Source organism: Lithobates pipiens, unplaced genomic scaffold (genome assembly GCF_037356315.1).
Source record: "Lithobates pipiens isolate NorthernLeopardFrog02 unplaced genomic scaffold, aLitPip1_a1.2 Scaffold_10, whole genome shotgun sequence".
Classification (NCBI taxonomy): Eukaryota; Metazoa; Chordata; class Amphibia; order Anura; family Ranidae; genus Lithobates; species Lithobates pipiens.
In genome coordinates this window covers 160,189,920-160,212,230 of record NW_027507686.1, presented here as the reverse complement: position 1 = coordinate 160,212,230, position 22,311 = coordinate 160,189,920, and the positions used below count along the sequence as shown (strand labels likewise).

Genomic DNA, 22,311 nt, shown 5'->3' with positions numbered 1-22,311 from the left:
TGTGTTGGAGACTGAAGCCGCATGCCAAAAACTACCAGGCTTTGAATTTTCAGCATCAAAAATTAAATGGCGCTCTATTAGGTATAGTAATGCATCTATACTATAAACTCTTGCTTGGATTTATTTTAACCTCAATCAAAGCATGGCACCATGATGAAACAGTTATAGACCCGTATCCACATCCCACACTAGATACATCCACAAAAAAATCAAATATACAGAAACTTTGAAGGATATTATGAAGCCCAAGTCTTTAATGATCTACATTTGACTGAAGTTTTATTGGAAAAAATCAATTTGTTAGGCTTTACTCTGGATTATATAAGTCTTTTAATCAACAAAATGTTTAAAAAAATGACAGCAGACAGGTAGTAGGATGCTATTGGCAATAACTTTTATTCCCCTTTCTACACTTCTTAAAAAATAAATCTTGCTTCCTCAGTTTGTGGCTTGCATTATTTTACTATAAGTTTACCGTGATGTAACCAAATGGGGCATTTTATCAAGTGATCTGTTTTTTCTGCCTGTGACCCATTCACCCGAAATAGACTGTAAAAAAAAAATCTGTGTGCAGCTCTATGTAAAATTGTGTGTGTACAATGCAGATAACAAAACATAATGTGGCGGCTCGCTCAATGGAAAGAGTTGTTTTACAGCGTTAGCTGATTTGTGAGTCACTCGCTATTTTCTACAGAGAATAAAACCGCGCTCCGCAGAGACTGATTCAGATGGCTGGAAAATAGAGAGAAAAAAAAGGATCTCGCTACATCTTAAAATTTATTCCAAAAATAAATTTACTGATATATCATTTTATGCAAATTCAACTCCTATGGTTAATAATAGTGTGCCAAATTTTTCACATTGTGATGATGATTTTAGTTTAAGCTTCTTTTTATAATATCCTCCTGATAAGTGTGACGTTTAAGTATCTACAGATTTCTTATAATTAAAAAGCTCTTTCCACATATCCTATTAAATATTCCTAGATAAGAAATCCCCTTTACTTTCCAGATTCCTAGCCTGAGTTATCTTTGGCGTTAGAATAAATTACTGGTAATTAGCATATCGCTCCCTGTTTGTGAATGCATTTGTAGTCTTGTTTCTTAACCGTCTACCTACATGTTAATGATAATAGGAAATATGACAACCTCATGACAGTTATTCAGGTCACAATGACTGTGGGTACATCATTTCCAATGAAATCTATTTACTTGAGAACACAAGGTGTATGTGAACTGATTTAGTCCCAAATACCACACACATTACAGATATTTCAAGAGGTCTAATTTTAGTGTGGTATTTGGGACCACATAAACATGTATAGGTCATGTGTTCCATACTACAAATGATTAAAGTGGCTTATGTCAATTGTATCTAGGGATTGCTAGTGAAAACTTTGAAATGAGAAATGGAGCACCGGCTTACAACATCCTCTATGCAAAGGTATTGTTAGAAGGGATAGCAAGAGGAATGGCATGGGTCACTAGCAAAGAGTAATATTATTGGATCAGAAAATGTGCATTGTAGGTCTCCTGGGTGTGTACTTTTCCTGAAAATACTATACAACTCCAAAATGTGACATCTTAGATCCATCACACGTACTGGCACATTTCATTTGGAGGTGGGCTTGGTTTCCAATATATTTATTCTTGAATGATTCCAAAAATAATACAAAAATACCTACACAGACGTGTAGGAGACATACACAAATGAACACATAAAAGACCATTTTAAATAACATACACTAAATTACCAAAAGTATTGAGACACCTGCCTTTACACGCACATGAACTTTAATGGCATCCATGTCTTAGTATGTACAGTTCAATACTGAGTTGGCTGGGAAGGCTGTCCACAAGGTTTAGGAGTGTGTCTATGGGAATGTTTGACCATTCTTCCAGAAGTGCGTTTGTGAGGTCAGGCACTGATGTTGGAGAGAAGGTCTGGCTCATAGTCTCTGCTGTAATTCATCTCAAATGTGTTCTATCAGGTTGAGGTCAGGACTCTGGGCAGGCCAGTCAAGTTCCTCCACCCCAAGCTCGCTTATCCATGTCTTTGTCATTGACCTCAACCCGATAGAACACCTTTGGGATTAATTATAGAGAATACTGTGAGCCAGGCCTTCTCGTCCAAATCAGTGCCTGACCTCGCAAATGGGCTTCTAGAAGAATGGACAAACATTCCCATAGACACACTCCTAAACCTTGTGGACAGCCTTCCCAGAAGAATTTAAGCTGTTATAGCTGAAAACAGTGGGCCAACTCAATATTGAACCCTACGGACTAAGACTGGGATGCCATTAAAGTTCATGTTCGTGTTAAGTCCCAATACTTGTGGTAATATACGGTATTAGCTATGAAATCAGTACCTTAAATGTATACAATCATTTTTTAAAACACAAGTGCCGTTTTTGGCATTTATTGTATGGTTAATCTTTAGCTGTGAGCAACGTCTTAGCCCTTGTACACACGGTTGGACATTCGGACAACCAAATCCGTCGGATTTTGTCCGACGGATTTTGTCCGAAATTAGTGTTGCATACACACGGTCGGACAAAGTTGTCGGAAAATCCAATCGTTCAGAACGTGATGACATTATTTAGTTACGACGGGACTACGTTCAGGCTAGTAGCCAATAGCTTTGGTCTAGGAATTTGATCTGAGCATGCGTGGTACTTTGTCTGATCAGAATTCTCTACAAACGATTGGACAAAGTCCGATCGGATCATGTTGTCGGAAAATTTTATAGCCCAGCTCTAAAACGTTGTCAGTCGGATATTCTGTCGGAAACAGTCCGATGGAGCCCACACACAGTCGGATTATCCGACAACACGGTCTGATCGGACATTTTCCATCGGAACGTCTGACCGTGTGTACAAAGGCTTAAAGATTTGTGTAGGTACTTTTCTAATATTCCGACAAATGAGAAGGCGCTTGCAGGAAAAATATATAAAACTTAAATCTTAAAGGAGTATGTCAATTCCACTATTTTGTATTAATTGACTCCAAAAAAATAATATAGACAGAATCAGTATTGATATGTACAAAAAGACACAATCGTTTTACCCAAGTGCTATTTGTACTGAACTTTGACAAAGCATTAGACAGCTAAAGCCACCTCTGGGAAATCTATGCTGTGTGGCTTACATATTTTTTGTGATGAAGATGGGACTTAAAGTGATATTTACCCACTTTAAACTGCTGACTGCCATAATTCCTTGTGATACAGCTAGTAGACTCCCCTTTGAGCTCTAAAGCCCAAACAGCTATGGTATAATATGCAGACAGTTCAGTTATTCATGTCGTGCTTGCCCTGCCCTTCCCACTTCCCCACTTCCTAAAAGTGAGGCGATCCTTTTTGCTATCACCTTAGAGCCATTTCTTTGTAAGGTCAGGCAAAACCTGGATATTAGGGGGTTACTAACCGGAAATTTACATCATAAAGTATCCGCATATGCGGATGATCTTTTATTTTGTCTTACTAAACTTGTTATATCTATGCTGAACCTACTAAGAGAATTGGACCAATATGGGGCACAGTCCAATTTAAAAATTAATATGTCCAAGTCAGAGGCAATGGGTGTATCTATGACTACGACTCAAATTAACGCTTTAAAAATTCATTTTAAGTTTAGATGGACCTATACGGGCATCAAATACCTGGACATGTTGATTCCCCCTAAATTGGACCAAATCTTTGAGCTGAATTTTCCACCTCTTCTGAGTAGAGTGAAAGTCTTACATTCTAAATGGCATCAGGGCCTTTTCTCTTGGTTCGGTAGCTGTAACATAATAAAAATGTCTGTATTGCCTAAATTTTCCTTTCTCTTTCAAACTCTAACCATTCATATACCCCCAGAGTTCTTTAAACAGATACTAATAAGAAGATAACTGAATTCATTTGGGCCCATAAAAGGCCCAGAATTCAACGCCGTTTAATGACAATGCTTAAACAATATGGGGGGGTAGTGGTACCAGATATGCAGAAATATTATCAAGTGGCCTATATGGTGACACTAGTAGCCTGGTGTAGGCATGCAAGCTCTAAAATATGGCCAAAGATTGAGCAATCACAATGCGTTGTGCAATCTGGTGCTTTGGAGACCTGGGTTCAGCTCTCAAAAAGCACCCAACCTTGGGCCTTACCCTGCGTATTTGCTCTCGAATATGTTCCACCACTTTATTATCATCTGTCAACTCCCCCGTATACCCTATTGTAGGTAACCCTCGTTTCCCTGCGGGACTACAAGGACCCTTCAGGAAACTTTCAGACGCACAGTGTTTTCAGGCCTCGCATTATCTGAACTAACCTCATCCAACAACTGTTTCTGTCTTGATTTCTGGAGCGGAGATCAGTTGCAACATTTCCTTAACACTCTCCCACCTCCAGACAGATTTCAACGAACACTGACACCCTAAAGCCACGTACACACGTAGCGGTATGTCCGACCTACTTAGTCTGGCGGACTTCCCGCCAGACTGTACGTCGGACTTTCCGAACGGGCTACTTGCCCACACACGGCACTTTTTCAGCGGACTAATACGGCGTACTAAGTCCGCCGTACTATCCGCCCTACTTTTGAAATGAACGGACTCGCCCACACACGCAGAGGAAAGTCCGCTCATTTCGAGCGCGTCTCCAGGTAGGCGGGGCCCGCAAAGGAGACGTCGCTGGCCCCGCCGCCTGGTATGGACTTAAAGGGGAACCCCAAGTCGAAAGAAGAGGCCGGCGGCGAGGAAGAAGGCCGGACTCCTCCGCTAGCAAAAGAGCTACAAGAAGATAGCGGAGGAGTCCGGCGAGAAGACCCCCGAAGACGGAAGACCCCCGAAGACGGAAGACCCCCGGAGCTGTGCAATAAAGTATTTTATCTCGTGTGTTGTGTTTTTTTTGTACTTTTATTTTACAGGTGAATGGGTAGGGGTACATTGTACCCCATACTCATTCACATAGGGTGGGGGGCCGGTATCCGGGGGCCCCCTTATTAAAGGGGCTCCCGGATTCCGATAAGCCCCCCGCCCGCAGACCCCGACAACCAACGGCCAGGGTTGTCGGGAAGAGGCCCTTGTCCTCATCAACATGGGGACAAGGTGCTTTGGGGTGGGGGGCCGCGCGGCCCCCCCTTCCCCAAGGCACCCCCCATGTTGAGGGCACGTGGCCTGGTACGGCTCAGGAGGGGGGGCGCTCGCTCGCCCCCCCTTTCCTGGCCGGCCGGGTAGCGTGCTCGGACAAGGGTCTGTTGTGGACTTGGGGGTTCCCCTTTAAGTCCATACCAGGTGGCAGGGCCAGCGACGTCTCCTTCGCGGGCCCCGCCTACCTGGAGACCCGCTCGAGTGGACTTTTCTCCGGGCGGGAAAAGTACGCTCATTTCAAAAGTACGGCGGACTGGCATACACGCGGCCGGATTGTCCGCCGAAATGCGAGTCCGGCGGGAAGATTGGTGTGCAACACAGCATTCTAAGTCATACTTTCGGGTCAAAAAAGTATGCCGGAGGCTACACACGGGGGGATTGTTTGGCGGACTTGAGTTTGCCGGACTTTTCCACCGGATTGTTTGATCGTGTGTACGCGGCATTAGAACAACTATGTGAGGGGACAGGGCCTTGCTCCCACTTAATCTCACAACTGTATGCACTTCTGGTTGCCCCCAAGAGGATTATGTCCTTCTATATTTAAGGAAGTGGGAAATGACATTAGACAGGACGTTCACCCAAGCACAATATAGTCAAATAGTAAATCTTGCGTTGTAGTCTTCAATATCCACAAGAATCTAAGAAACTAATTTTAAAATAATGACAAGATGGTACCCTACACCCTCATTACTTAATAAATTCTTTCCAGAGAACCTGGACAAATGTTGGAGGTGTCAGGAAGAAAGAGGGACTCTATTCCACGTTCTTTGGTCCTGCCCAAAACTGGAGTACTTCTGGAGGGAAATACGGCAGATAGCACAGAAATTTACTGAGTATAACCTCCCAGAAGGTCCAGCCCTATTTTTGTTAGATGTCTCAAACATACCGGGGGAAAACATATAGTAAATTAATTTTGCACCATCTTATTAATGCTGCTAGATCATGTATCGTACGGCAGTGGAGAGATACAAGCCCTCCCACAATTCTTACATGGGTCACACGAATTGAAGAGGACAATAGGATGGAGGATTTATTATCAGCTCAAAATCGAAAGGAGACATATTTAGAAACTTGGGGCCAATGGAATACATTTAAATTCTCTGAGTAAGGGGGTTCCCTCTTTGCTCCTGAGAGTATTTGAAAAAGAGAGGAGTGGGGGTCCTTGGGGGTGACCTCACTTCCCTGGATGATGGTATAGTAGACTCTCCTCAGTATATTTCCCCACCAGCTCTGACTCCCCCTCCCCTATCATGTTTTTTTTTGTGTTTTCCTTCTTTTTTCTTCTTCTTCTCTCTGTCTATGTTTTTTCTCTCTTTTTTTTAGGAATTCTTTCCCTCATGGAGCTTTTTACTTTCTCCTTTTGCCTCTTCAGATATGTAAAGGTTTTTCTTCTTAATAAAGTATGTTGTCAGGGCATACAAGAGAAGCAGGTCTAATGGAAGATAGAATGGGGTCTATGCCAAATAACCAGTTATTGTTCTTTCTGAAAAAAAAACAAAAAACTGAATAAAACTATTGTTTTTTCTGTGGATGTATTTAAGATTGGATCAATGCTGTTGGGTTTTGAATGGTTTAGTTGGAGCTTATATGATTGATGGATTAATTAAATTGTTTATTTGTTTATATGACAACTAAAATAAAGAAATTAAAAGAAAAACAAAAAAACATAAAAACAGTGAGGCGATCCATCAAAGGATGGACCAATGGCGTAATGGAGAACTATGAAAGGCAGGTTGGGCTATTTAAACATGCATACAAGCATCCCTTCAGTGTGGAGTTACTAAATTGAACAATGGTTCACTTCATTGTAAATAAAACAGACTTCCCATGATGCATTGTCTTTCTTCTTGGTCTGCTGTACCGCACAGTTTATGAGTGACAATTACAGCCAGAGTAATACAATTTAAATCTCATGGCTATCTATAAATAAATTAGTGAAAAGTTGCCCATAGTGACTAATCAGTGTTTTTTATTCTCTTGAAAATACAGCAGAATATGATTGATTTGAAAATGTTCCCAATAGTTTCATTACAACAAAGGAAACTGATTTCTTACTGATTACTAGAGTTACTTCGCATTTTTTTCAGTGTTAAGCCCCTTTACGTTTTAATGGCAGGACAGGACGGAATACAATTAATGAATACTGATATTACAGTCTGCAACAGTGAGATGTGCCAACCTCCTACTTCTAAATTCTAAAATCTAGTATTTTCTTAGCCAATCACTTAAACACCAGTCTGAAATATATTTATATATTAGGGCAGGTAAGTGTAGAAGAGCATGCTTTGTCTGCATCTTTGCATTTATTTATCACTATCTATGAAAAAATACTGGAGATAATTATATTTTGTATGTTTTTGTAATTCTACATGCTAAGAAAGCAAGAAACAAAAGTGTTAACCTTTATTATAAAGGCTTGTGCACCTGGGTAATGCAAAAGTATTATCCATAATGCTATAATGTATTTGACCTATAAACAAATGAAAGGAGTTCACTGTCTGGCATCTGTTGTCTGCAGTAATATTAACAATGGCGGATATTGGAGAGAAAGCAGTGTATACATTGGCCCCTTCCCACCTGATATTCAAATATAACCACCCCTATATGTTGTGACTGTATTCTTTTCTCTTTTTTTTTTTTTTTCTTATCCCTATTCAACTGCCAGATACTATTGCAAAGTTCATGTCTAATAATATGTTGGCAAGTTTAAATGAGGGTAATAACTACAATATATGGTGGTATCTTCATTTTCTTCAGTGTCATTTAAAGTGTACAGTGGGGCAAAAAAGTATTTAGTCAGCCACCAATTGTGCAAGTTCTCCCACTTAAAAAGATGAGAGAGGCCTGTAATTGTCATCATAGGTATACCTCAACTATGAGAGACAAAATGTGGAAACAAATCCAGACAATCACATTTTGAAAGAATTTATTTGCAAATTATGGTGGACAATAAGTATTTGGTCACCTACAAACAAGCAAGATTTCTGGCTCTCACAGATCTGTATCTTCTTCTTTAGGCTGGGTTCACACCGCTGCGGCTGGGAGACCCGGATGTGATTCGCACCGCACTGCAGTGCAAATCACATCCGATCTCTGTGCGATGCGAGTTCAGCCATACAGATAGTATGGCTGAATTCGCATCGCACCCGCCGCAAACTCACACAGGACCCTTTTTTTGGTCCGCAGCAGAATCGGATCGCATGGGTGTTCACACCATGCGATCCGATTCCTGTCCGAGTTTGCAGATCGCACTGCGATATGCGGACTGATCTGGGGGTGTCATTAACATTTCACTGACACTCCCAGCAGTCTGCATAGGGCAGTGTGAACTGCCGGCGGGAGGCATGCGATGCGGGAAAACGCAGCGGATTCGCGGATTCGCTCCGGTGTGAACCTAGCCTTAAGAGGCTCCTCTGTCCTCCACTCATTACCTGTATTAATGGCACCTGTTTGAACATGTTATCAGTATAAAAGACACCTGTCCACAACCTCAAACAGTCACGTTCCCTTTTTTGCCCCACTGTATGTCCAGCCAAAACTTTTTTTTTCCTGTGCGATTTCTGCACGCTCCTGTGTGGTGTGATTTGCAGCCCATTCATTTGAATGGACTGAAATCGCACTAGAATGTGGAAAACGTAGTGAATGTACTACTTTTAAAATATGTGCCATACCAAGTCACATGGTACTGCAGTACCATGTGATTTGGTGGCTCCAAATGCACTGCATTTGCAATCTGCATTTGGGGTACCGCTAACATTACATTGGCACCCGCAACAGATCACAAAGGCAGGGTGTTTTGAGTACGATTTGGGAAAGGCCCATAGAATGTGCCTTTGTTGTACCACGTTCTGTACCAGTTTGATAGCAGACTCAGGGGCGTACCTAGAGCATTTGGCACCTGGGGCGGATCCTATATCTGGCACCCCCCCACCTTAAAATGTAAAAACACCCCACTGTGCCCCCTGCATACCTCTGCATCCTTCAATATCTTTTTGTCACTACTGTGTACCCCCACAATTGTACCTCTGGACCCCTTTAAATTACACAGCATCATGCACCTCTGGACCCCTTTACATTACACAGCACCCTGCACCTCTAGACCCCTTTACATTACATGGCACCCTGCACCTAAGGACCTCTTTACATTACACAGCACCCTGCACCTCTGGACCCCTTTACATTACACAGCCCTTGTACCTCTGGACCCCTTTACATAACACAGCACCCTGAACCTCTGGACCCCTTTACATTACACAGCCCTTGTACCTCTGGGCCCCTTTACATTAGACAGCACCCTGCACCTCTGGACCCCTTTACATTAGACAGCACCCTGAACCTCTGGACCCCTTTACATTACACAGCCCTTGTACCTCTGGACCTCTTTACATTACACAGCACCCTGTACCTCTGCACCCCTTTACATTACAGAGCCCCTCACAGCTCTGGACCCCCCTGCATGTTACACAGACCCCCTACAGTGCAGATCCCCCCTACAGTGCAGACCCCCTATCTACAGTGCAGACTCCCCTACAGTACAGAACCCCCCTACAGTACAGAATCCTCCCTTACAGTGCAGACCCTCCTACAGTACAGACTCCTCCACCCTACAGCTCAGACCCCCCCTACAGTACAGACCCCTCACCCCTACAGTGCAGACTCCCCTACAGTACAGACCTCTCCCACCTACAGTGCAACCCCCTCCTACAGTACAGAATCCCCCCTACAGTACAGACACCCCTACAGTACAGACCCCCCTTACAGTACAGAATCCTCCCCTACAGTACAGACACCACTACAGTACAGACACCCCCTACAGCACAGAATCCTCCCTTACAGTACAGACCCCCTTACAGTGCAGACCCCCTCTACAGTGCAGGACCCCCTACAGTGCAGACCCCCCTACAGTGCAGAACCCCCCCCCCCCCACAGTAAAGAACCCTCCTACAGTGCAAAGACTCCCCTACAGTGCACAGACCCCCCTACAGTGCAGACCCCCCTACAGTACACAGACCCCCCTAACAATACAGACCCCCCTAACAATACAGATCCCTCTACAGACCCATAAGGTACCTCGGAACACACACAGAGAGCCCAAGGCAGTGGTGTTGCAGGGGGGGAGGTGCGGGCAGCACCCGAGTGACACCTGTCGCCACAGTGATCTGGGACCCGGCGCAACAATCCCCTTCTCTCTGTGGTCATGGCTCTGATCAGTCTTGGCAGCGGTTGTCACAGCCATGCTGAGTGAAGCTGCCTCCCCCTCCTCCTTTCTGTCTACACGGTGCTGTGCATGCAGGAGGAGGGGGAGGCGGCTTCACTCTGCGGCTTCACTCTGCGGCTTCACTCTACTCTGTGTGTGATCCGAGGTACATTATGGGTCTGTAGGGGGGTCTGTATTGTTAGAGGGGTCTGTGCACTGCAAAGCCACTGCCTCGGGCTCTCCCTGTGTGGTCTGTCACTGCGCGGTGCCGCTGCCTAACCCACAGCACTGTCTCCTCTTCAGTCGTGGAGGGGGAGGGCGCTGGCCTGACACCCCCCCAGTGTGTGGCACTCGGGGCGGCCCGCCCATCACTTAGTACGCCACTGAGCAGACTCACTGAGAAGCTTCTCCAACAGAATTCAAAGGCAGGTACATTTGGCCTACAACAAACCTCCTTCTAACCTGTATTTGTTTGTCCTACTTCAAGCAGGTTTTGCAAACCCATAGATTTGTATGTAAATGCTACACCAGCCTAAAACAACAACAAAATAATATTTGGTTGACACAGGCTCTTTGAGGCTTCCTCAGACAAGAAGTAAAAGAAAACCTCTACCAGCTTTACAGACAAAAATAAAAATGCTTTTTAGTAGAGTGAGAAGAGGCTGGAACCCATGTCAACTCTTTACTTCTGTATCCCTTTTGCAGATTTTATCAGATTTCCTATCTAGTTCAACAACTGTCACTTTGACAGTAAATGAAGGGAAATCTCTTAAACACTGCCACAGATAGCAGGTAAATTTAAAAGAGGTTCTAACTGTTCCCCACCTCTATCCAAAATGTAAAAAAATTGGTTTTGGCTAAACATACACTTTAATTGTCTTTATTTCCTCCGTTAGCCTAAGGATACATGCACACTGGGGATCTTGTAAATGCTTTTTTCGTGGCAAGTGCCTAAGCCACGTTTTTGCAAATGCATTTGCATTTAGGCACATCAAGAGCGTTGGCGTTTATTCATTTCATTGGCCCAAATATTCATTTATTCATTCGTTAATGCCATTGAAATGAAAAAAAAAAGCTTAAGAGCTAAACCCGTCTAGGGCTTTAGGTGTTTTTTTTTTCAGTCAAAATGCTGCTCTTTTGAACACACAAATCCTTTTTTTTCTGCCTCTAAACTCCTGTAAACACCTATGTATGGTTGTATGCAAAGGTTAACATGGAGGGGCAGAATAAAAAAGACAAATGCCAGGTGTTTTTGAACTGAAGTATGCATGAGGTCTAAGGCCTCATTCGTACACACGGTACGAAAATCTGAAGGCAAAAGTCTGAAGACGAACTGTCTGCGGATTTTCGGATCGTTAGTACGGTGCTTTGGACAGACGATTTGACTTTTACATCAGACAAAAGCTGGATGTGCAGTCTATAACATTTTTGTCTGATGTGAACTCAATGTCTGACTTTCGGATGGTCAGTACAGAAATCCGTCACACATAAATCGAAAGTACAAACACACATGATCGGAATCAAGGAACGAGCTGGAAGAGTTTGGTCTTGTAAACTACTGTTCATAATCTAGAATTAACAATCGTGACTTGGCAATTGATGAAATGTCAAAATTATCATCTTTAATTGGATAATAATGAAGCTACTTGTTTTCTATGATTAAAAAATTGTGAATCAACGCTCAACAAACTTCTACTAACATGAAATTAGCAGAGGGGCCCCAAAGGATGGTGCTTGAGAAATGAACCTACTCTTTGTAATCTCATAGTACGTCACTATGTTTGTGTTTGTCAAACGACAATTTGTGGATAGTTAGTATGCTGGACAAAATCCTGCACACGCCCTTTTGACAAAAATCAGACTGTGTGTACGAGGCTTTATACTGGCTTTCTGGCCTCAACCCCCTTTTAGTTTCTGCTAGTTGGGGCGGTGCTCTGTCTTTGTACTGGTTGCCATGATAACAATTTCCGACATTTCAACCAGCTTTCTATCAAAACCATAAACTGTTGGTAGTAGATCGATTTTCTTAGAAAAAAGATGTGCAATGGTTGGTTTAGCTTACGTTTTACTAAAACGAGACCACTCAGAATCTGGTGCAACTGTGCATGGTAGCCAATCAGCTCTAACTTCAGCTTGTTCGTTTAAGCTTTGACAATAAAACCTGGAGGCTGATTGGTTTCTATGCAGAACTTTTACCAGATTTTGCACACTCAAGATTTAGTAAATCAACCCCAGAGTCAGCACTGGCCTTTTTCAATGAAAAGGCAAAGATTTTGATGTCAAAATTGCCCTTCCTCTCTGACTCACCCAATCAGAGAATCCCTTGTATTAACAGGCGGCAAGTCAAGGCTGACTCTATGTAGTCAGCACTTCATCAGATGCAGGAACTCTGTCACCCTGTACAATGCAGAACTAGTAGTCCTACATTGTAAGTGAGGATGCTGAGGGCCCGCTCATAACTCTGAGCATTAGAGGAAGAGTTCTAGCTCCTAGGGGAGCAAACAATAGGGAAAGTAAAGCTGCTTTTTAATGGTACCATAGTTAGAACAAGCATTTAACCCTTGCAGTGTGGGAAGAGCACCACTTCAACGGTAGTTATTAATTGCCCTGGACTTCAGCTTTACTGGCCAGAAATCAGAATACATCATAGGACCTTTTTTCTACTTCAAAGTGAATCTGTGGTGACAGAAATATGAGGGCCCATTCTCGGCTTTCCTGTGTAGTGCATCCTTGACTTAGGACAAGCAATATTTTTAGACTTCACTGGTTGTATTCTTGTTTGTGATCAACTACGTGAATAGTGAATCGGGGAGAATGGCAGCCCTGGAGCTTTTACCTTTGCTAACTATTGTAACCAAAATGGCAGCTTTCATATGACTATTCTCATAGGGTCACTTTAAGGTGGAAAACCAGTTTGATGATAAAACAGTCTGGATGCACAGACAAACATCTGTTTGTTTGGGCTAATACTAGAATAAAAATGTACAGCATATAATTAAGAATTTCCTCAATCCCATGTATCCCTTTGATTAATGACCTACAGGAACTGTAGTTTCAGTGGCTGATTAGGTGCAGATAAAGAACGGACTGAATCTAATTAAGAACTTGTTTAACTAGGGTATGTCAGTAATTAACAGCACAAGGTTGTATTATAATTAACACTTTAACTATAAATATAGAAAATGAAGCAACACAGTGCTCATCAGCCAAGTCAATTTTATTTTAATTACAGCGCATCCGGAAAGTATTCACAACGCTTCACTTTTTTCCAAATTTTCTTATGTTACAGCCTTATTCCAAAATGGATTAAAATCATTATTTTCCTCAAAACTTTACAAACAATACCCCATAATGATCATGTAAAATAATTTGTTTAAAAGCTTTGAAAATGTATTACAAATAAAAAACACAGCCTTTGCTCAATACTTTGTTGAATTGCCACCAATTACAGCCTCAAGTCTTTTTGAGTATGATGCTACAAGCTTGACACACCTATTTTTGGGCAGTTTTTCCAATTGTTCTTTGCAGGACCTCTCAATTTCCATCAGGGTGAATGTGGGGTATCGGTGTACAGCCATTTTCAGATCTCTCCAGAGATGTTCAATCAGATTGAAGTCTGGGCTCTGGCTGGGTCACTCAAGAACATTCACAGAGTTGTCCCTTAGCCACTGCTTTATTTTGGCTGTGTGCTTAGGGTCATTGTCCTGTTGGAAGATGAACCTTTGCCGCAGTCTGAGGTCCAGAGCGCTTTGCAGCAGGTTTTCATCAATGATGTCTCTGTACATTGCTGCATTCATTTGTTCCTCGATCTCTACTAGTCTTCCAGTCCCTGCCATTGAAAAACATCCCCACAGCATGATGCTGCCACCACCATGCTTCAATGTAGGTAAAGGGATGGTATTGACGGGGTGATGAGCGGTGCCAGGTTTCCTCCAGACATGCCACTTGCCATTTAGGCAAGAGTTTAATCTTTGTTTCATCAGACCAGAGAATTTTGTTTCTCATGGTCTGAGAGTCCTTTAGGTGCCTTTTGGAATACTCTAGGTGGGCTGTCATGTGCCTTTTATATAGGAGTGTCTTCCATTTGGTCACTTGACCATACAGGCCTGATTGGTGGAGTGCTGCGGAGATGTTGCTATTCTGGAAGGTTCTCCACAGAGAAACACTGGAGCTCTGTCAGAGTGACCATTGGGTTCCTGCTCACCTCCCTGACCCAGGCCCTTCTCCCCCGTTCGCTCAATTTGGCTGGGCAGCCCGCTCTAGGAAGAGTCCTGGTGGTTCCAAACTTCTTCCATTTACAGATGATGGAGGCCAATGTGCTCGTTAGGACCTTCAATGCGCAGGCATTGTTCTGTACCCTTCCTCGGATCTGTGCCTCAATACAATCATGTCTGTGAGCGCTAGAGACAATTCCTTGGACTTCATGGCTTGGTTTGTGCTCTCACATGTACTGCTAACTGTGGGACCATATCCTCCCTGACGGTATGATTATGTCAGATTTTTGATTTTCAAAGCGGTACATTGTTTTGCATATAAATTTGGCGTTTTATATTGTAGGCCTGTAATTCTTAGTAATAACACACTTAAATCTGTCCAAACAAGACTCTAGTTGACATCCCAGTTATGATAATGTTTGACAAACAAAATCATAAATAATAACATAATAAATGACTATAAAAAAATTATAAAAAATAATATAATAATAATAAAACGAATTTCTCCACGATTCACTATCGCTCAATTCTGTTCTAATTTACTATTGCTGTTTTCTAGCTGGTTTAAAATTGATTTTGGCGTAAAGGGACACTTTTTGGTCGCCATGGACAATCTCAAGTTTCCAGGCAGAAAGAACAATATATATAATATACAAGTGCATGCAGGGCACTCGACAAAGCATTAGGGACAAAAGGGAGGTGAAATTATTTGATACATTAATGTAATCTATAAGATTACAGTGTACTGTATGTGTTACATTTTCTGTACTTTTTGAATTTGCCACGGGGCTCCGCCCCCATGCGTTGCAACGCTCACAGGGAAAAGAGCCCGGTGTTCTATCGAATAGTGCCCAGGACAAACAGCACAACAGCTGATTTTTTGATCAGCTGTTGTGATGGCGAGACAGCGCCTGCGCACAATAGCAAGTAGGAAGAAATGTTTGTGTCAGATTGTGCCTCGAGCTGCCGAGGTGTGTTCATGTCGGTGAGGGGCAGATTTGTACATGACGGGGGTGGATTTGTACATGATGGGGCCAGATTATTAAATGATGGGCAGTGCTGCAAAGATGGGATGGATTTTTAAATGATGACCAGTACTGCAAAACACATATTTTTCTGATATAAAAACCCGCCCCTCAGTTGACTAAACAGGCCCTACAGGCATCCAGGAAGAATAGCAGAAAAATATGTATTTTGCAGCACTGGCCATCATTTAAAAATCTGGGCCCCATTTTAGCAGCACTGCCCATCATTAAATAATCCACCCCATCATGTACTAATCTGCTCCTCACTGACATGAACTCGCCTCGCCAGTGCGAGGCACAATCTGACACAAAAAGTTCTTCTGTCAGCTATTGTGCGCAGGCGCCGTCTCGCATCACAACAGCTGATCGTAAAAGCCGTTCATCCCAGGCACTTCTCGACAGTGGGTACTACCTGATAGAACACTGGCACACAAAGCATCCCGCAGAGGACACAGCCCGAAGAGTGGGGGGACATTGCAGGATCCTGGTGACAAGGTAAGTAACCTGGACCAGGATTCTGAAATGCAATTAATGGTACTGAAATTTAACCCAAGCCTTACTCGGGATTACCATCAGGGAGGTTAAATAGGTGTTTGCCTTTCCAAATCATGTCCAATCAACTGAATTTACCACAGGTGGACTCCAATCAAGTTGTAGAAATACCTCAAGGATGATCAGTGGAAACAGGATGAATCTGAGCTCAATTTTGAGTGTCATGACAAAGCCTGTGAATACCTATGTACATGTGATTTTTCATTTTTAATAAATGTGCAAAGATTTCAAACAAACTTCTTTCAGGTTGTCATTATGGAGTATTGTTTGTAGAATTTTGAGGAAAATAATTAATTTAATCAATTTTGGAATAAGGCTGTAACATAACAAAATGTGGAAAATGTAAAGCGCTGTGAATGCTTTCCGGATGCACTGTAAATATGAAAATAAAGTCATGCGATCTTATACGACACGTCCATAATAATTTTCCTATCCTGTTCATGGTTGGGACTTTTTTGTCCAAATGAGCCCATGTGTACAATCATCTATAGTATGTTATACAATACATATTCTGCATTCCCTGGTTACATTGAGAGCCCCTGCATACTACTGTGTGAGTCTTGTGTAAGTTAATGAGCATAATCATGCATTAACATGTGTGCACTAGACATATTGTGTATGTGTGTTGTGGTGCATTGCCATTCATCCTAAATGTATTCCAACACATACAGTAGCTCACAAAAGTGAATACACCCCTCATATTTTTGTAAATATTTTATTATATCTTTTCATATGACAACACTGAAGAAATGACCCTTTGCTTCAATGTAAAGTAGTGAGTGTACAGCTTGTATAACAGGCGGGAAAACCCGGAGTGGAGCGCGTGCTCGAAGAGTGGGAAAGGTTTACTCGTGTCAAAACCATTGGCAACAGCATGTGACATCTCAAACACCAATCACAGTCCCTTTCTTTTCTGTGGGCCTCTGAGTGCTTCATATCGAGACCACTGAACAGATTATTACCTTGGAATCACGGCTAAGGGATGGAGTGCTGACCCAGCTGAGGAAGGTTAACTTGGACATCATCCATTTATCATACATATATGCTTCATTCCATATATTTTCTGGTAAGCGCATTCAATATATGGTGACGGTTATCTCACGCGCCTAGGAAAGTGTTGAACCACTGTGGTGCTGTCATTTAAGAACACTTATGTCCGTCATTTGGATTCTCCTGTGAACTTTTTGGACTTTGTATTTTTATTTTATTTTATGCCATTCTTGGCTTTTTTTGGTCACCTTCACATTTTTTGAAACTTATTACTTAATTGTATCAGTCTTTACTTTTTAATTTGTATTTATATTATATATGTAGGGGAGGGTTGGCGCAGCTTTGTATATTCTTTATTACTGTTGGGTGTCATATCACATTTATTGCTGCTGCCTATTTTTGTTATTTTACACCATTTATCCTAGCGCAGTTTACATTTTTTCTATCTTCAATGTAAAGTAGTGAGTGTACAGCTTGTATAACAGTGTAAATTTGCTGTCCCCTCAAAATAACTCAACACGCAGCCAATAATGTCTAAACCGCTGGCAACAAAAGTGAGTACACCCCTAAGTGAAAATGTCCAAAATTGGGTCCAAAGTGTCAATAGTTTGTGTGGCCACCATTATTTTCCAGCACTGCCTTAACCCTCTTGGGCATGGAATTCACCAGAGCTTCCCAGGTTGCCAGTGGAGTCCTCTTCCACTCCTCCATGATGACATCACAAAGCTGGTGGATGTTAAGGACCTTGCCCTCCTCCAGCTTCCATTTGAGGATGCACCATAGATGCTCCATAGGGTTTAGGTCTGGAGACATGCTTGGCCAGTCCATCACCTTTACCCTCAACTTCTTTAGCAAGGCAGTGGTCTTGGTTGGAGGTGTGTTTGGGGTCATTATCATGTTGGAATACTGCCCTGCGGCCCAGTCTTCGAAAGGGAGGGGATCTGCTTCAGTATGTCACATGTTGGCATTTATGGTTCCCTCAATGAACTGTACCTCCCCAGTGCCAGCAGCACTTATGCAGCCCCAGACTATGACACTCCCACCACCATGCTTGACTATAGGCACACTTGTCTTTGTACTCCTCACCTTGTTGCCACCACACATGCTTGACACCATCTGAACTAAATACGTTTATCTTGGTCTCATCAGACCACAGGGCATGGTTCCAGTAATCCATGTCTTTAGTCTGCTTGTCTTCAGCAAACTGTTTGCGAGCTTTCTTGTGCATCATCTTTAGAAGAGGCTTCCTTCTGAGACACCATGCAGACCAATTCGATGCATCGTGTGGCGTATGGTCTGAGCACTGACAGGAAGACCCCCACCCCTACAACTTCTGCCGAAATGCTGGCAGCACTCATATGTCTATTTTCCAAAGAACACTTCTTGATATGATGCTGAGTACGTACACTCAACTTCTTTGGTCGACCATGGCGAGGCCTGTTCTGAGTGGAACCTGTCCTGTTAAACCACTGTATGGTCTTGGCCACCATGCTGCAGCTCAGTTTCAGGGTCTTGGTAATCTTATTATAGCCTAGGTCATCTTTATGTAGAGCAACAATTCTTTTTTTCAGATCCTCAGAGAGTTCTTTGCCATGAGGTGCCATGTTGAATTTCCAGTGACCAGTATAAGAGAGTGAGAGTGATAACACCAAATTTAACACACCTGCTCCCCAAAGGACCCAGTTTGGACATTTTCACTTAGGAGTGTACTCACTTTTGTTTCCAGCGGTTTAGACATTATTGGCTGTGTGTTGAGTTATTTTAAGGGGACAGAAATGTACACTGTTATACAAGCTGTACACTCTTCAGTGTTGTCACATGAAAAGATATAATAAAGTATTTACAAAAAATGTGAGAGGTGTACTCATTTTTGTGAGATACTGTATATACAAAGTAAAGACATAGCACCTGCCCTTCAGCACGGCACAACAAAGAGTTTTGAATGCACAGTGAGTTGTGGTGTGCTGCATTGGCCAAAATAGTGCAGGTTTGTTTTTTCATATGTTAAAATGGAAGGGCTATATATAATTCTGCTTAAAAACCTTACTCCTCCCCCTCTGCCTACCTATGCTGTATACTGCTGGTAAAAAAAAAAGTGTGCATACATCTTATTTCATTCTGTTCTGGTCTGGTCACATGATGTAGAAGAAGCTCCAGTTTCCCCATGTCACGGAGCACTAAACAACAGGGTTGAATTCCAGGAACCATAACTTCACCTGTGTGCTTTCATTGCCCATCTGTTGTTGGTTCTCCATCCTCTCCCCTGCAGCAGCTACTTCATGACACAGGGGTGCTGGAGCTTCTGCATCCCATGACCAGATTGGAGCAGATTGAAATAAGTTATTTACACACATCTTTTTTTTACCAGCAGTATACAGCATAGGTGGGAAGAGGGATAAGCAGTGTTCTCAAGCAGATGTATATTTAACTTCCACTTTAAGGCTTGTAAAATGGGTAAAATTGCTCTTTTAATGGGAATGGATGTAAAAAGAATATAAATAGGCATGAAGGAGCTCTAATGGCAGTGCTAGATTTTTGTGATTATAATATTACTTTAGACAAAGAGAGGACATGCAAAAATTGAAAGGCAAGGCCCTAAACTATCTCCTTCAAATGCCTCTAATGAATGGAGCAGAAGGGGAACAAATCTATACTCCATGGGATTGGAAGGAGGAGGGTTAAAGCAAACCTGTTTGCACTAAATAGGCAAGTCATAGATTTGATTTCTAGAATTGGCAGTTAGTAATTATGGAAAATTCACAGTACATATTATACTATACAGTATACTGTATGTTACATCTTAAGGCTCCTATACTGTAGATAATAATTATTACCTTAACAGACAGAAATACTACAACCCTATATTTCCACTTATAGTAATACCTATGCAATGTAAAAAAAAAACTGCAGTGAAAATAACAGTGGACTATGCATAGTCTGCCATTGATGAAATCTGGCTGTCATGCTGATCCAAAATGACACAAGTGTGCATACTGAGAGCAAATTCACATTATACAGTCACTTGTTTTGGATCATTAACTCAGAAAGGGTTCTTGCCAGAAATAGACAGGCAAATACAATTTCTACCAGTACAAGTTTCCTTTAAAAAGACACTTTCACCAGGCTATGATTGCCAATTTTCCTACAAGAGCGTACATTATGTGCATTACCATGTTATTTACCTGTCAATGCCTCCCTCATGCAGACATCCAAAAGTTCTGAGCTGCTGTGCAATGCCATCTTGGATGTGATGTCCGCAGCCCCAGAGCCGACTCAGAGCTTCCACTAAAGTGACACTCTATAGCATTCCCCATCTGGTGGTCATCTTGGTTAAGTAAAGAAGCCGGTGTCTTTTTTTTTTTGTCAGAGCTCCTGACTGTAATGGCAGCTTAAGTCTCTGGTACAGGGCACAGAGCAGGCCGACCCCCCTGTCAGAGCACAATGGCACAGCAGGGGTGATTGATGTACTAACATCACATAGTTAGTTACTCTTCCTGAGCTGTCAGTTTTTTTTTTTTTCGTTCAGCCCTGTTGGGTTGAACAAGAAAAAAAAACAGTAGTGTAGTACTAGGCTTAAGGATGACCTGGCTGTGGTGGGCCTGGTAGGTAAAATTTCTGGTATGATTGCTTCCATTGCACAGAACAATAAAAAGCAGGAGAAGTCCCCTTCACGAGATCTCAGGCCAGCACCAGGAGCCAAGCTGCTCAGGAGGAAGTGGATCATATTCTGGTTTGGGGCTACATTTCATGTTCTGGGCCTGTTGGTAATACATATCCGTGGTTTGGAGAGATGACAGGCAGATTTTCTCAGTCACCAATGATTAGTTCAGTGCAATTTGTCAAGGCTGAGACATACCCGATGTAGATGTTCTTAAGTCCAGTTTCAATTTGAAGCACGACAGGTTTGTCTCTAGGATGATGGATCCGTAGGCAATAGGGTTGGATGCCCTAGTAACATTGTGGGACCATTTCTACCTAATCTATGCCTTCCCACTAGTTCAGCTTCTTCCACATCTGTTATGCAGGGTCCGGGAGGAGAAAACGACAGTCATTTTAGTGGCACCAGCCTGGCCCAGGAGTGAATGAAATTGGTGGTGGATGGTCCTTGGGCGCCTCCAGGCTGGCCAAACCTCTTGTCTCAGGGGTCAATATTGCACTCTGCTTTACAGTCACTGAGTTTAACGGCCTAGCTAAGGAGACCTGGGTACTGAAGAATTGAGAAGTCTCTGTAGCCCTCATATCTACAGTGTTGAAGGCCAGGAAATCTTCTCCAGAAAGATTTACCATAGGACTTGCAAAGTTTGATGTGTCCTGGTGTGAGATCAGGCAATTGCATCCCTGGAAATACATATTTGGGCACATTTTTGCATTCCTCTAATCAAGGGTTGAAATAAATTTGACCTTAAGTACCTTTAAAGACCAGATATCAGCTTTGCTGTTTTTTTCCAGAAGCCAATTGCTTCTTATTCGTTGATCTATACTTTTGTTCAGGGGATAACCGCCTGTTAAGTTCTTCTTGTGTACATGTTTTTTGAATTTGGTCTTGTCTAAATTACAGAAACCACCTTTAGAACAAATTTGTGAGATTTTGTTAGTCCTATTGACTCGGAAGGTGTTTTTTTTTTGGGTGGCAATTATTTCAGCAAGAAGGGTGTCTCTTTCCTGTAAGGAACCGTTTCTGGTTCTCCATCTCCAACATGGCAAGGTAGTACTTCATCCTCATTCATCATGTTTACCTTAAAGAGGAAGTAAACCCTGATGGGTTTTACTTCCTCTTTATTCCCCTGCAAAGTAAAAGCATAATGGACTAGTATGCATTGCATACTAGCCCATTATATGGCCCTTACCTGCAAACAAAGCCCGCAATGTCCTCACTGTTGGAAGCATCCATCTTCACCCCTCTTCATTCCTCTTCATTAGTGATGGACGAACTTCCGACGGGACGTTTCGCGAACGCGAAACGCGAACGGGCACAAACGTTCGCGAAAACGACCGTTCGCCGCGGGCTCCATTGACTTCAATGGGAGGCGAATTTCGCAAACCTTTAGGTCGAATTTGCGGCCACGGGGTAATTATTAGGGGGTAGCACGTAGTCCCACCACCTGGACAATAGCATAATACATGTATGAGGTGAATTTGGGATCGATAACTACAAGCATTTTTTTTTTATTTGGGAAATTGTTCTGACAATTCAGGACTATGGA

At 42.5% G+C, this 22,311-nt stretch overlaps 1 protein-coding gene across 7 annotated transcripts in view; it reads right to left on the bottom strand.

The window, feature by feature from the left end:
• Nucleotides 1-22,311, bottom strand: part of CHRM1 (cholinergic receptor muscarinic 1) — a 443,365-nt gene that overhangs the window by 143,922 nt on the left and 277,132 nt on the right. The window lies entirely within an intron of this gene.